This window comes from Coturnix japonica, chromosome Z, assembly GCF_054131305.1.
Source record: "Coturnix japonica strain WE chromosome Z, WE-NBRP24, whole genome shotgun sequence".
Taxonomy (NCBI): domain Eukaryota; kingdom Metazoa; phylum Chordata; class Aves; order Galliformes; family Phasianidae; genus Coturnix; species Coturnix japonica.
In genome coordinates this window covers 30,865,997-30,878,396 of record NC_140702.1, presented here as the reverse complement: position 1 = coordinate 30,878,396, position 12,400 = coordinate 30,865,997, and the positions used below count along the sequence as shown (strand labels likewise).

Genomic DNA, 12,400 nt, shown 5'->3' with positions numbered 1-12,400 from the left:
CTCTGCCCTTTTTTCTCATCTCAGGAATCACCATCTCAGGGCACTCACAGAGCTTCCAAGCTGGACCTTTGAGCCCCTGATCTTTCTTGGCTTTGTTGACTTCTGTAGTGTTTGACTGACATGGCTGCATTAAAAAAAGCCTGCATATTCACAGCCCCTGCACCCACAACCCCTAGTGCAAGCAGAATGCAATATTATTATCTCAGTGAATGAGGTAACAGTGCATCACCTGAGGCACAGTTACTTTCCTGTGGCCTTCAGGAAAGGTTGCAGGGCAAAAAGCACTAGCAGAGGAACAGCAAATTGATTGCATTTATGTGTATGTATTTATACACTGGCAAGCATAATGTTTACCATCCAGGTCTTGCTTTTTCACTGAGTGCTTATTGTTTGACAGCTGGTGATATTCAGGAACTGAGAGTTCAGGAAAAGGTGCATCCTCGTCTGAGATTGCAGACTTTCACAGACATGAATTGGGAAAAGGTTATTTAAATGTTGAAAATACTTCTCTGAAAAATCATAAATATTAAAAATATTATTCTGTAACAGTTTTCTAAGGAAATGAACATTAGAATGTCATGTGTAGGTGGGTACCTCAGTAAGTCTAGCTGATTCCCCTGCGTTTCCCAATGTTTCCACCACCTATGAGTTTCAGCTAAATTTGGAGGTAGGGCTGTGATCTGCAGAATTTTGAGGTTCTAAAAGTACTTTTTTGTATAGGCTAAACTATCTAGAGAACAAATACGAATTATCATAACTTCTTCACTTTGCAAACTACAGTCTGAGCTCTACATTTTTAGAGCAAGGTAATGAAACCAATAGTTTATCATTATAGCTCATGAATATCTTCTTGAGCAACATCTTGAGAAATAAAAGTGATAGACTTCTATTGCAGCTAAACTCTTTGTTGTTACCCAGGCACACATTTTGAAAGGAAAAATAATTGCTTTGGTACTCTTCAGATGAATGGATGTTGTTTACCCTGGTGCCTAACTGGTCGTATACTCTCCTCCAGTGACTACAATACGTACAGTATAAAGCTGATAATGTCTGATGATTTTATATTAAAACCATTGCACATATACTAATAGTCAAAGAACCAAATTTTGTCTTTGTTCCACAGCTGCAACTCCCAATGCAGCTGTAAGGCTTTAAGTTTTGGCACTGCAGTGTGTGAAGTCTCTTAGTTTTGGCTCTCAGATCAGAGAGTCTTTGAATTTTAACTAGGATGTGTAATCATTTTGATGGCTTTGTTGGCTTAAGTAATTACATGCTTCAGTATTTTGTTGAATTAAGATCTGACCTGAAAGCTTCCTTATTTTATCAAGACAGTGTTTTCCCAACTCTAAGGAAGGCAAGTCAAGGGAGGTAATCCTGCCCCTGTGCTCTGTGATGATGAGGCCTCACCTAGAGTACTCTGTTCAGGTGTGGAGTCCTCAGTACAGGAGAGACATGGACCTGTTGGAGTGTGTCCAGAGGGGAGACATAAAAATGATCCAAGAATGGAACATCTATGCTACGAGGACTGGCAGAGAGAGCTGGGGCTGTTCAGTGTGCAGAAGAGATGGCTTCAAGGTGAGAGGCTGAGAGAGCTGGGACTGTTCAGCATGGAGAAGAGAAGGCTTCAGGGTGATCTGTTAGCACCCTTTCAGTATCTAAAAGAGAGGTACAGGAAAGAAGGGGACAGACTCTTTAGCAGGGTCTGTGGTGGTAGAACAAGGGGAAATGGTTTCAAGCTTAAAGAGAGGACATTTATTGGACATAATGAAAAAGTCTTTTACTGTGAGGGTGGTAAGGCACAGGTTACCCAGAGAAGTGGTGGGTGCCCCATGCCTAAAGACTTTCAAAGGAAGGCTGAATCAGGCCCCTGGCAATCTGATCTAGTTCTGTTGTCCCTGCTCATTGCAGGGGAGTTGGTCTAAATGGCCTTTAAAGTTCCCTTCTGAATCTAAGGGTTCTATGATTCTATGAATACTTTAAGGTTGAAAGACCTGCCTGATTGGAGTGAGCACCTAATACACACGTACAAAGATGTTCTAAAAAATGTTGTTCAAGAAAATGAATTATTTATTTCTACATTGTTGGAAAAAGTGAAAAAGAAATAAAAAGTAACATCTGAAAAACACTTCTGCCCCTGGCAGGAGGATTTGTGGGAGCCCACTAACTTGCTTACTGTAGATATAAGTTCTGTGAAAGATTGAGTTTTAAGATGCAAAACTCAAGCTTTAAAACAATTATTTAAATGCTGTAAAGTATAAATGATTTACTGTACTGTTACAAAAACTCTAGAAACAGTGTTGTCATGTGACATCAGTGAACCAAACCTTCTAAAGCAGGACCACTACTTTCAGTAGAAATAAATACTCTCGGGGAGTATTTTGCAAGGTGTCCTGTATGTAAGCCTGTAACCTAAAAGCCTCTTTGCTGTTATACAGAAAGGTCCTCTTTACTCCACAGGTACCTTTTGCAGTTGGTATGATGTAGTTGGTAGATGTACAGACCTAGCTGGAGGAATGGTTCAACTTTAAGCACTGCCTTCATGACGCTTTACCTGAGGTGCTCTCAGAGAGGCAGGAGCTGCAAATAAAAGCTCCACCAAAGCACTGTGAGAGTACTATTATGAGCAGTGTTTATGGCTGAAATTAAGCAGTGGTTTATCTGGCTAGGATACTACTGAGTGATGTAACTCATTCCTGCAGTCATGTAACCCAGTTCATTTTCCAGGTATATCAAAAGATTAACTTGCTTAATGTCAGTGAAGTGACTGAAAATGAATGTTTTTCCCTGTTCCACATATCTTGTTCTCAAAATCTTTTTGACATACAGGGGGACAGATGCTGAAACTGAAGCCAGTAATACAAATACTGGTGTCCAGGGTCTTTTGTTTAGTCTTCATTAGCTGGTTGGGTTGTCAAGAAATGAGTGTATTAACTATATTTTGGAGGCTACTGAAAGTTAACTATCAGATGGCTCTAAATTCTGTCATGTTTTATTTGGGTAAAAGAAAAGTGAAGATGTGATGTAGTGGCTAATAAATATTAATGTTAATTACAGAAGCAACTGAAATGGCCAGCTCTGCTACCTGTGTGTGTCAAAGGCTTTTCCTTTGGATACAGACATTCTTTTTGTTCCTTCATCCAGAGAACAGTTATGAAGGAAAAGGAAGTAGTGCAGATAAAAAAGAATTTGTTGAGACGGGATATGCCCTTGTCCTGGAAGCCTTCATTGCTTAGACAGTGAAGTTAACACTGTGTTAGTTTAAAAGAAAAAAGCAAACAACTGAATTACAGCAGTGTCTTGCTTTCCATGAGTGGGAAGATTTGGGTGTTAGCCTCAAGAAGGGTTATTTCACACAAGTCCATAGCCACATCATTAAAGCGGTGAGACATTCCATCAGAGGCAATAGATATTTCAGCTTTAAGAAGGCAAGTGCTTCCTTAAACCCAGTTGTTGTGGTTTAAACCAGCAAGCAGCACAGCGCCACACCTCCCAGTGGAATCTCCTGTTTTCCTTCCTTATTTCATCCTTCCCATCGTTTGAAAAAACTCTGCTACTGTGTGGGAGAGGGGCTTGGTTCTGGGCAAAAGAGGTTTAGAGAGAGCTTGGAGTTGTCTCAGGTCAGAGTGCTTTTGCATTTCTATATTGGCAAATCTGGAAGAGGCAGCAGTGAGGATGTCAGTATTAAGGACTGACAAGCTGAATTCCAGGGCTGTGTTCTTTACATTCAGTATATCTGTTGGCTTAAAGGTTTTGGTCTTTGAGGTAACTGGTATACTGATGCCTTCTTATCTCTCAGAGACTTGTAGAACTTAATTCTGAACAGTGAATTCTTCCTCTGGTAGAAGCTATTAAATTTCAGAGCAAAATAAGAATAATCTTGGCGTGTTCAAGTTAGCTCTACTTTGGTATAGGTGTAAACAGAATGACTTACACTTGCTACTTCATAGGGGATATCTGGGTTATTGCAAATGCTACAATCCCTTTCCTTTGGCTTTCTGAGCTATTTTTAATATACTAATTCTGATTAAAATATTAAGCCTGATTGTCAGCTCTAATCCATGCTTCATCCCTGTATATCTAGCAGTGTTAAATGCTATGCCTAGTCTGAAAAAACTTAAAAACACTTCCACACTATAGGAAACTGAGAGGAAAACATCCAAGCTACAGATATTTCTCCATCTATGCAAAGGGAAGAATTTATGGAGTTGCACAAGCCAGGATGGTTGTTGTATTTAGCATACGTCCCAATTTGAAAAAAGTTAATTTAGGTTTTGGCTGTTTGTTGATTCAGTGTGAGGAAGCAGAGCACAACTGTGGTTTCACTGATGTGAAAAATCATTTATCAGTTTTCAAGTGTCTTAGCCTTTTTTATTTCTCATTAGCAACAATTTATCAGTGCTACTTCTAATAATTATAATGGCTGCATAAGACAGGGCAGGAAATGTCTGTCCATTCCCTAAATGAGTGGAGCTGAGACTGCTGGAGTCCAGCCCTAGCCTGTTTTCAGGGCAGAATACATTTGCAATGAGTCTACTAATTATGACCAGGCAACAAAAAGCTTCAGCAGGCTACTCAGCAGTATGCAGTCCATGGTAGAAATCAAGAAAAAGATGTAACTCTGGAGTTCGTTCATGTTTGTAAGCTGTTTAGGCCCACACTGGATTGTATTTTGGGCTATCTGTTATGCACGCGCAGTAGTGAATGTGGATAAAGTTCAGCTAACGTCTCAAAAGCGCAGAGCTGCAGTGAGAGGGCTGTCAGCCACAAAGTACGAACTCTGTAGCACTGCTTTAAAATTAAAATGAGAAAAAATACCCTGAACAAAACTTTAAAAAATGTGTAAGTCAAATTTGTTTTTTACCATCTTGCAAGTAAGTTTTTTTTTCACAGTTTTCTGGTAAAAGCTAACTTGGCTGTGCAAAAAGCTTTTAAACTAGACCACATTTTCCTGCTTTATCTGATGCTAAAATAATTCAGAAGATGGAAATAATATTTTGTTTGTGTTATTATTTGTTCTAACAATAAAGATTTTGCTCATTACATGTGCAAATGAATTGTGTGAGGCACAAAAAGGCAAAGAAAGCCTAATAAAGGAAACATCTGAGGTAAATATATTTGATTCTGTAGAATTTGGCAACCATATGTACTGTGATTTTCTGACATGGACTCAAGGAAGAAAATGCTACAATAAAAATATTAAGCTAGAAATCATCAAATTCAAGTCTCCATCTTCACATTTCTGTTTAAATTCTGTTTCCAGCTGATTAATATATTTCTGCAATGATGACATCTTAAAATCTTCCTTAATAATATAGGAAAATTGAATTTATTGGCCATAGGGATGTGTGTAGGAAGACCCAATGGGTATTCTGTATTTCAGTTATGTGGTTAAAGCTTAAAAGGTAGTTTGAATGCAGCACTGTTATTCACTGTATGTCTAAAAAATGTCTACTGTAGGAAAAGCATGCACACGCTAATTAGAGGACAAGGGCACAGATTGTTTTCTGTATTGAAAATACTCTGCATCAGGACATGTACAACCACACAGTCATCTAGCTTGGACCATCTACATATCAGATACCCACTTCATCACCACTCAGCTTCAGAAAGACTTCCTGGTTGCAGAGAGGAGCACAAGCTGAGAAATTAGCCTTCTACTTGAACGTGGTATATTCACTCGAGGAAGGTTTTCCTTTGAAAAGGGAATTTACAATTAATTTTTGGCTGTACAGACAAAGGAGGTGGGAGATTAATAGAAGTAACAGCAGTCAACACAGAGGAAGTGAAGAGAACACAGAGAGCAGCTGGGAGATTTTGAGAGCATGTATGGCAGCTTTTTTGGGGACACAGCAATCATTTTGAAAGCACAGACATGGCTGGGATGCATAAATTTGTGGGAAGGTGAGACTCAGAAGGCAGTTTAGTCACTTTTTCTCGGGGACTGAAAGTTCAGGTTTCACAGTTCTCAAGCACATCTGTCGCATGATTTTAAAAGAGCCTGGATGACTCTTGGGAATATGTGGTTTTAGCACTTTCAGCATTCAGTCTCCAAATAACCAAGACTGTCCCTTGTGCTTTTTTCCCTTATCCTGCCACCAAAGTCAGGATTATTTTTAAAAATTGTACCCATCTACAGTAGATTTATTTAAAAAACACAACTGCAGATACATATAAAGAAATGCATTTTCCCCCATGCACTAGTGGTTTTGCATTATCACCATTAGACTATTTTTCCCAGGTTGATCTTTCTGGCATTAAATAGAGCCACAGAAAGATCTTTTTTCATTATACAATGGACAAGTCTAGTCTTTCCATCCCACAACCATGAAGAAAACAAGGCTATGTCAGTACTCCGGGTTTATTTTTAACTTCCTGCAAGCTGTCACCTCCTTCTTCTTGGCTCCTGTATCTTCAGGCAATTGGGAGATAACCCTAGCGGTTATACACCATCTGTTCTGGAATTCATGCTTGTTCTCCAAATAAAAGTAAAGATAATATTATCAAACGTAGATATTTTAAAACCTGTCTCCCTAGGTGAAATCTTAGTTCAAAATTGGTGACTTCAATTTCATACACTACTTTCCTCTTTGAAGTAACTAAGTGCCGATGTCCTGATCATAAAACCATTTTATTCAGAGGCATTATGAAAGCCATTTCACATAAAAAAGGTCACAGCAGATCAGACGAGTGTTCTCTAAACCAAATGTCTTGGCTACAAACAGGAATTCCTGTACAAGGAATTAAAAGAACAGGGAAAACATATGGTGTTTTGGCATTACCAAGACTTTCAGAAATAACTGGCTAAGGTACTTACAAACTTCTTGTTTAGAAGCCCATCATAGATTTTATTTTTTTAATTTGCCCAGTTGACTCTGGAGCCTTCATAATTTTTATTGTTTAGAATGCTTTGTGTCTGGGATTTCAGCAACTGAAGGTTGCATAAATAAATATAATCCTTTTTTTTTTTTTTTTTTGAATCTGTTCTATTTGCTGCTCCCTAGTTCTTGGGTGAGAAGAGATAGTGAAGGTTGCTCCCTTCCAGCCTCAACAGTTCTGTGAAATATGAAATATGCTGTGCTTCTCTTACAGTGTTAGTGAGGTGTGAAAGTACTGTCTGGCACCACAATCCACAGAGAACAACAAAGAGAGAGAAAGTCCATGGTAGGGCAGAACTGGTTTGTTGTCTGGTGGAACTTCATTTGGTACAGACCTCTGGTTTCTGGAGATAGTGGTGCCTGAGGAGTTTTGGAGAAGTTATAAGTTACCATTTATATACTATTTGTCTTGTTCTATTTGTGAAAATTGGTAATTTGTACCAATACTAAAGCATTCTCTGAAACAACATAGTTTTAAAACTCATCCTGCAGACAAGGTACTAGAGTATTCTCTGAAACCGCGCACTTTTAAAACTCAGTGCAGTGAAAGACTTAGTTGTTTGTCTTCCCAGCTGTGGACATCTGTGTACACCGGGATTTTGATATTTACATGTCACTAGTTACTAACAGCCAAGGTTAAAAAGCTGCAAATTTATTTTGCTAGAATTGCATTAAACAAGACAAACAAGACAGCATTTTACAAGTTCAGTCTTTGGTACGTGGTCCCACTCACAGTGGGGCTTTGATATGCGGGCTGCTAGGTGTATTAATTGATTTTCAAAAAAAGTGTGATGATGCTATGGGAGTGGTAGCATCTGCTATGATATGTGGTTTCCCCTGAGTGAAAATGGCAGGTCTAGCCACAGAAAAGCAGGCACTGCATCAGTGGTTTTGTTGCAAGCAGAAAACTGCTGTTTTTCTGTCAAGGTTAAAACCTGAAATGAGCTGGAAAATGAGAATCTTGGTTCCTGGGAAAAACTGAGGATTTTTCTGCCCCAAGGAAGAACAGCCCTTGTAAGAGAGATTTGTCCCATGGCTGAAGGAAAGTTGGAGAAATTGGGAAATACACTAAAATCTGTTGTTTTGTTTTCTTTTGTTTTGTTTTTTTTAATATCCTAAGTAAAAAGCAAAGCAAACTATGGAAGGATTTTCTTCCACAAGCTTGTAAGCTCCAAAATATACAACAGCTCCAAAATATACAACGTGAGGTAAGCAAGCTAAAATGTCAGGGGTTGTTTAGTTTTAGGTAAATCATGATCTTTAAATTTGTTTCATTGCAAGCAGTCACTTTGACCACTAAAGTGTTTGGCTTTTTAGACTCCCCTTTCATACTTTCATATCACTCTAGTCTTACTTTCATATCTAGTGATACTTTCATATCACTCTAGCCACATAGTTCGTATACTGAATTCTCTAGCATCTTTTTAAACTGGGAGGACTGTAAGAAGTCAGCATAGATGCAGATGAGGGCAAATCAATGACAGTACCTTGAATGACAATGGAAGAAAAAATGTGTGGAATTTGCAAAGAATCAAATCTATTTGACTTTTACAGATACTGTGTATATAAATCTCTTTTTAGGTTTCAGTGAGGCAGTGATACTATTTTCCTGATATATCAACACTACATTTTGTAATTTGAGAGCATAGCTTGGCCCTTCAAAGGAATGTCAATTGGAAAAAAAAAGAAATATAACCATAATAAATTAACCTACTATGTGTTAGAAGGGTTTTTATTGCAGTTGTTTACCATGATTTCAAATAAAAGGATGAGACTATAGGTCTATCCTTGCATCTGGAGGTGACTGGAACAGTTCATTCTGGTGTGGCTGATGAGATCTTTTCTCTTTCTTCCACCACCAAACATCACCAGCTTATCCAGTTTGTCTCTCTTAGGCACAGATCCATCCCTGTATTGGGAATGCTGGGATTTGAGCATTCTGGGATGGGATCAGCATCAGTGAGAAATTAGCTGCTGATGTTTGGTCCTGCTGGGGCTCTGCTCATGCTCCTTGTGGCTGGCAGCAGGTGTTTACCCTGGCTGCTCTTCTTCTCACAGCCTGTATTTGGGAGACCGAAAGAGAAACTCTGAGTAATGGCTCACTATCAAAAATGGCTGAGAAAGCCCTTGTATGCTGGTTGTACATTTCTAGGATGCCCAGCTCTTTGCTTACTGTCAAAGGCCAAAATTGTACTTGGCTAGCACTGCATAAACTTTGTGTGTCTGCCTTTTATAAATTCAAGATGTATGCAAAAATTCTTGTGTTTTTTTTTTTGTCTTGTTTGTTTGTTTCTTTGTTTTTTTTTGTCTTGATCAGAAGATTGTTCACTGAAGGAGATTTTAGGCACTAAGATGCTTCTCTGTAATCTTTCTCTCATCATTTGCATCTGCCATGACAACATACTTTTTTCTCAGAATCAGCCTCTGATTCTGTCCTGTATTTTGCCCATACCGTGAACTCAAGCTATCTCTATTTGAATTACAGAGGGCACTTCATGTGAAACGAGGCAGGGAATGTAATGGCTCTCCACTTTTTGGAATGAATAAATAAATAGATAAATAGATAGATAGCTCTTTTGAAGTCACCATGCTTGGACTAGAATGAAGTTTCAGGATGACACCTTACTGATCTGTAAGATGGTTATAATTTCTGGTGCTGAACTCTGAGCACTTCTGCCTGCTTTTTGGTACATGTGATAAAAGCAATAATAGTTTAAGAAAGCTGGACAGAATACATACCCTAGTAAGGAAGCAAAGGCAGATCAGGTGTAAATAACTGGGAGTTGAGATGGATACTTTGTGAGCTATGAGTACTAAAATGATATAAAATTTAAAGAGGCAAAGCTATTGTGAAAACAGAAGTGAGGAACAAACAGCTACCAATCCATTGACTTGGGATAGAGGTAGGAAACTTCTTCAAAAATCATCTTAAACAGAAAGAATGTCCAAGGTAGGAAGCATGATGCTTCTTAGTAGATACAAGTAGGTACTTTTGGAAAAGAAACTAAAATAGCACTGAACAAAGAGTACTTTTGAAAATTATGTAATTTAAAAAAAAACAAAAGACAAAACAGAGGAACCCAATACTTCACTGCCTTACTTCCCTCTCACTGAGACTATCTGTGTACTCCTGTTTCACAGGAAACAGCAAGGGAACAAGAGATCATACAAAAAAATTCAATTTTTCTCTGACACTCTTGGGCAATTCCGTAGGTTCTGAACGTGTTTTCGCTATTTCTGTTCTTAATGAAAAGTTGTTGCAAGCAGATATTAATAAACATACAAAACCCCTAAGAGGTTGAAGTCTTCAGTCAAAGTATCTCAAGGGAAGTATCTTAAAATTTGTGTTCTGTCAGTCTGGATGGTTGTACTGCAAGGTAGAGACTATAAATGTGAAATATCTTCCTCAGTCTTTGCTCTCACGAGACACAAATTGCTTCAGTGCTATTCATCCGCATTAGTATGAATGGGTGAAAACAGCTGTCAGCAATAACTTAGCATTAACTGCTCTTCAATTAGTATAATGCGCATTTCTAGATGGTGTAATGCTCAGCTGTGTATTTCAGAGCTTCCTCAAGTGGAGAATTAATTCCACATAACATCTAAGAATAGTGCTATAACTAATGTGAATGCTGTTTTATCATTCGTCTTAAGTATATGTATTGCCTAGATAAATTCTGTGAGAACAAGTCAAGGAGGGAGTTTAAAGAGAACTGAGAGCTTAATAAAGGCAGTGCTTATTTACAGAAAGACAGATAGACTCATTCACTCTTGCCTTAATAGTCAGGCAGAGATTTAGGATTGATGGACAGATGCTAAGCTTATCTCTACCTTGCTGGTAAAATCTCTTGATGTAAGCATAGACATGTACTTATGGTACTTACGGATTCTGTTTTCTCTGTAATAATATGGAAGGTATTCCACGGAAAGCCTCAGGAACCCTTAAGATTCACTGGATTGCACATGGTGTAGTACACACACCTCAGGGACCTTCAAGAAGGCTGCAAGTAATGCAAGATTACATGAGCTAACTCGGATGAGAAGGCAGTGAGATCAAAATGTGAAGAAAGAAATAGATTGGAAATGTAGTCAGCATGACCTTGACTGTTAAAACAGGTGTACGCAAGTGCTCTCAATCTAAGAGGCTGCCACTCCACCTCTGGTACCTCACACACAGAGAAGTATATCTGGAATGAGGCACATCAGAGCAGTTTGATGGCTACATCTCTGGACCTTCTGTGGGCAGGAACTATTCCCTGCATAGCAAATTCACAAATGCAATCTACTAACGAGATACATAGCTTAAATACATTTCTTTTTCTGACCTGAGTCAAACATACCCTTATTAACAGAGGGGATTTGGACTGTTATTTTTTGCTTGTTTGTTTATTTGTTTTTCTTTCTGTGAAAACAAAGTAAGTAATTCCTAGTGAGAAATGCTGTCAAGATACTTTTTCTGCTGTGTCTGATGTCTGCTAATGAACAGGACAGCAAGGCTGATTTCCTCGTGTTTAACATTCAGGTCCTATTGCATGTGTCAGTCCTGAAAGACATGCTGAGATGTTAACATGGGCTGACTGCCTGATCTGTAGGGATCAGTGAAGTCCTGTACATAAATGTTGTAGGTTTTCTATTTTATGTGCCCTCTATCCTCTTTAATGACCTCCAAACAAGGTATCTTGCATGGGCTGCCAGACAAGCTAAATGAACCTCTCTGGAAGGTCTCAAGGCAATTAACCTCTCATTTCTATTGGGGTACCTGAATTTGTGTGTGTGATTGGAGTGTGTGAAAGTTGTTGGGGGGAGGAATTCACAGAAGTGGTGTTAGAACAACACTGCAGGTCTGCTATGTAAGTTTATCTAAATATATCCTTCTCTCCCCTTTCTCTTCCCCTTCCCTTCCTCCCTTCTCTTCTTCCCCTTACTGTCAGGAAGGGCCACCTCTGAAGGTCCAATTCAGTACAGCCTGGCACCAACACAGACGGATGTCAACAGCAGTTACAACAGTGAGTCAATTTGCAATCAAGGAAGTCCTTGAAAAGATGTTTTATGTGCATGTGGAAGATGCAAGAACTCTGCAGTGGGCATTGGGAGGAGGGGTGGAGAAGGTCCCTTAGCTCCATCTGGTTGGAGCAGTCTGCAATTTTTTAATACCTCACTAAAAGCATTGGGTAAATTTCTCCTGAAAGTCAGAGAGAGCCTGATATGTGAGGGCTAGTATGATTTGCTGACACAGTAGGCAGCAGGAGCTGGACACTGCTCAGAGAAAACTGGCCACCAAGAAAGTGTAAGACATTTAGCAGACTGGAGAAGAAGACACTTAAAGCTGTGCATAAATAAGGCTCTCCATTGAACTGTCACTTGTCTGCTCTTGTTCTGTGTGCAAGGACTGCTAGTTTCAGATGACTGCAGGAGTACCAGTCTGCTTTAGGACAGGAAATTATATCCTTCATGTATGTTTGAGGTAATTTAACTGCTACTGCTTCAATTCTGTGGTGCTCCCTGGGGCATCTGACAGGGAAAAT

General features: G+C 39.0%; 1 long non-coding RNA gene across 1 annotated transcript in view; it reads left to right on the top strand.

Moving 5' to 3' along the window:
- Positions 1-12,400, top strand: part of LOC146753885 (uncharacterized) — a 180,387-nt gene that overhangs the window by 153,146 nt on the left and 14,841 nt on the right. Inside the window, exon 2 of the long non-coding RNA XR_014939403.1 lies at positions 11,807-11,881. This is a non-coding gene — a long non-coding RNA (uncharacterized LOC146753885). The remainder of the gene's footprint in view (positions 1-11,806; positions 11,882-12,400) is intronic.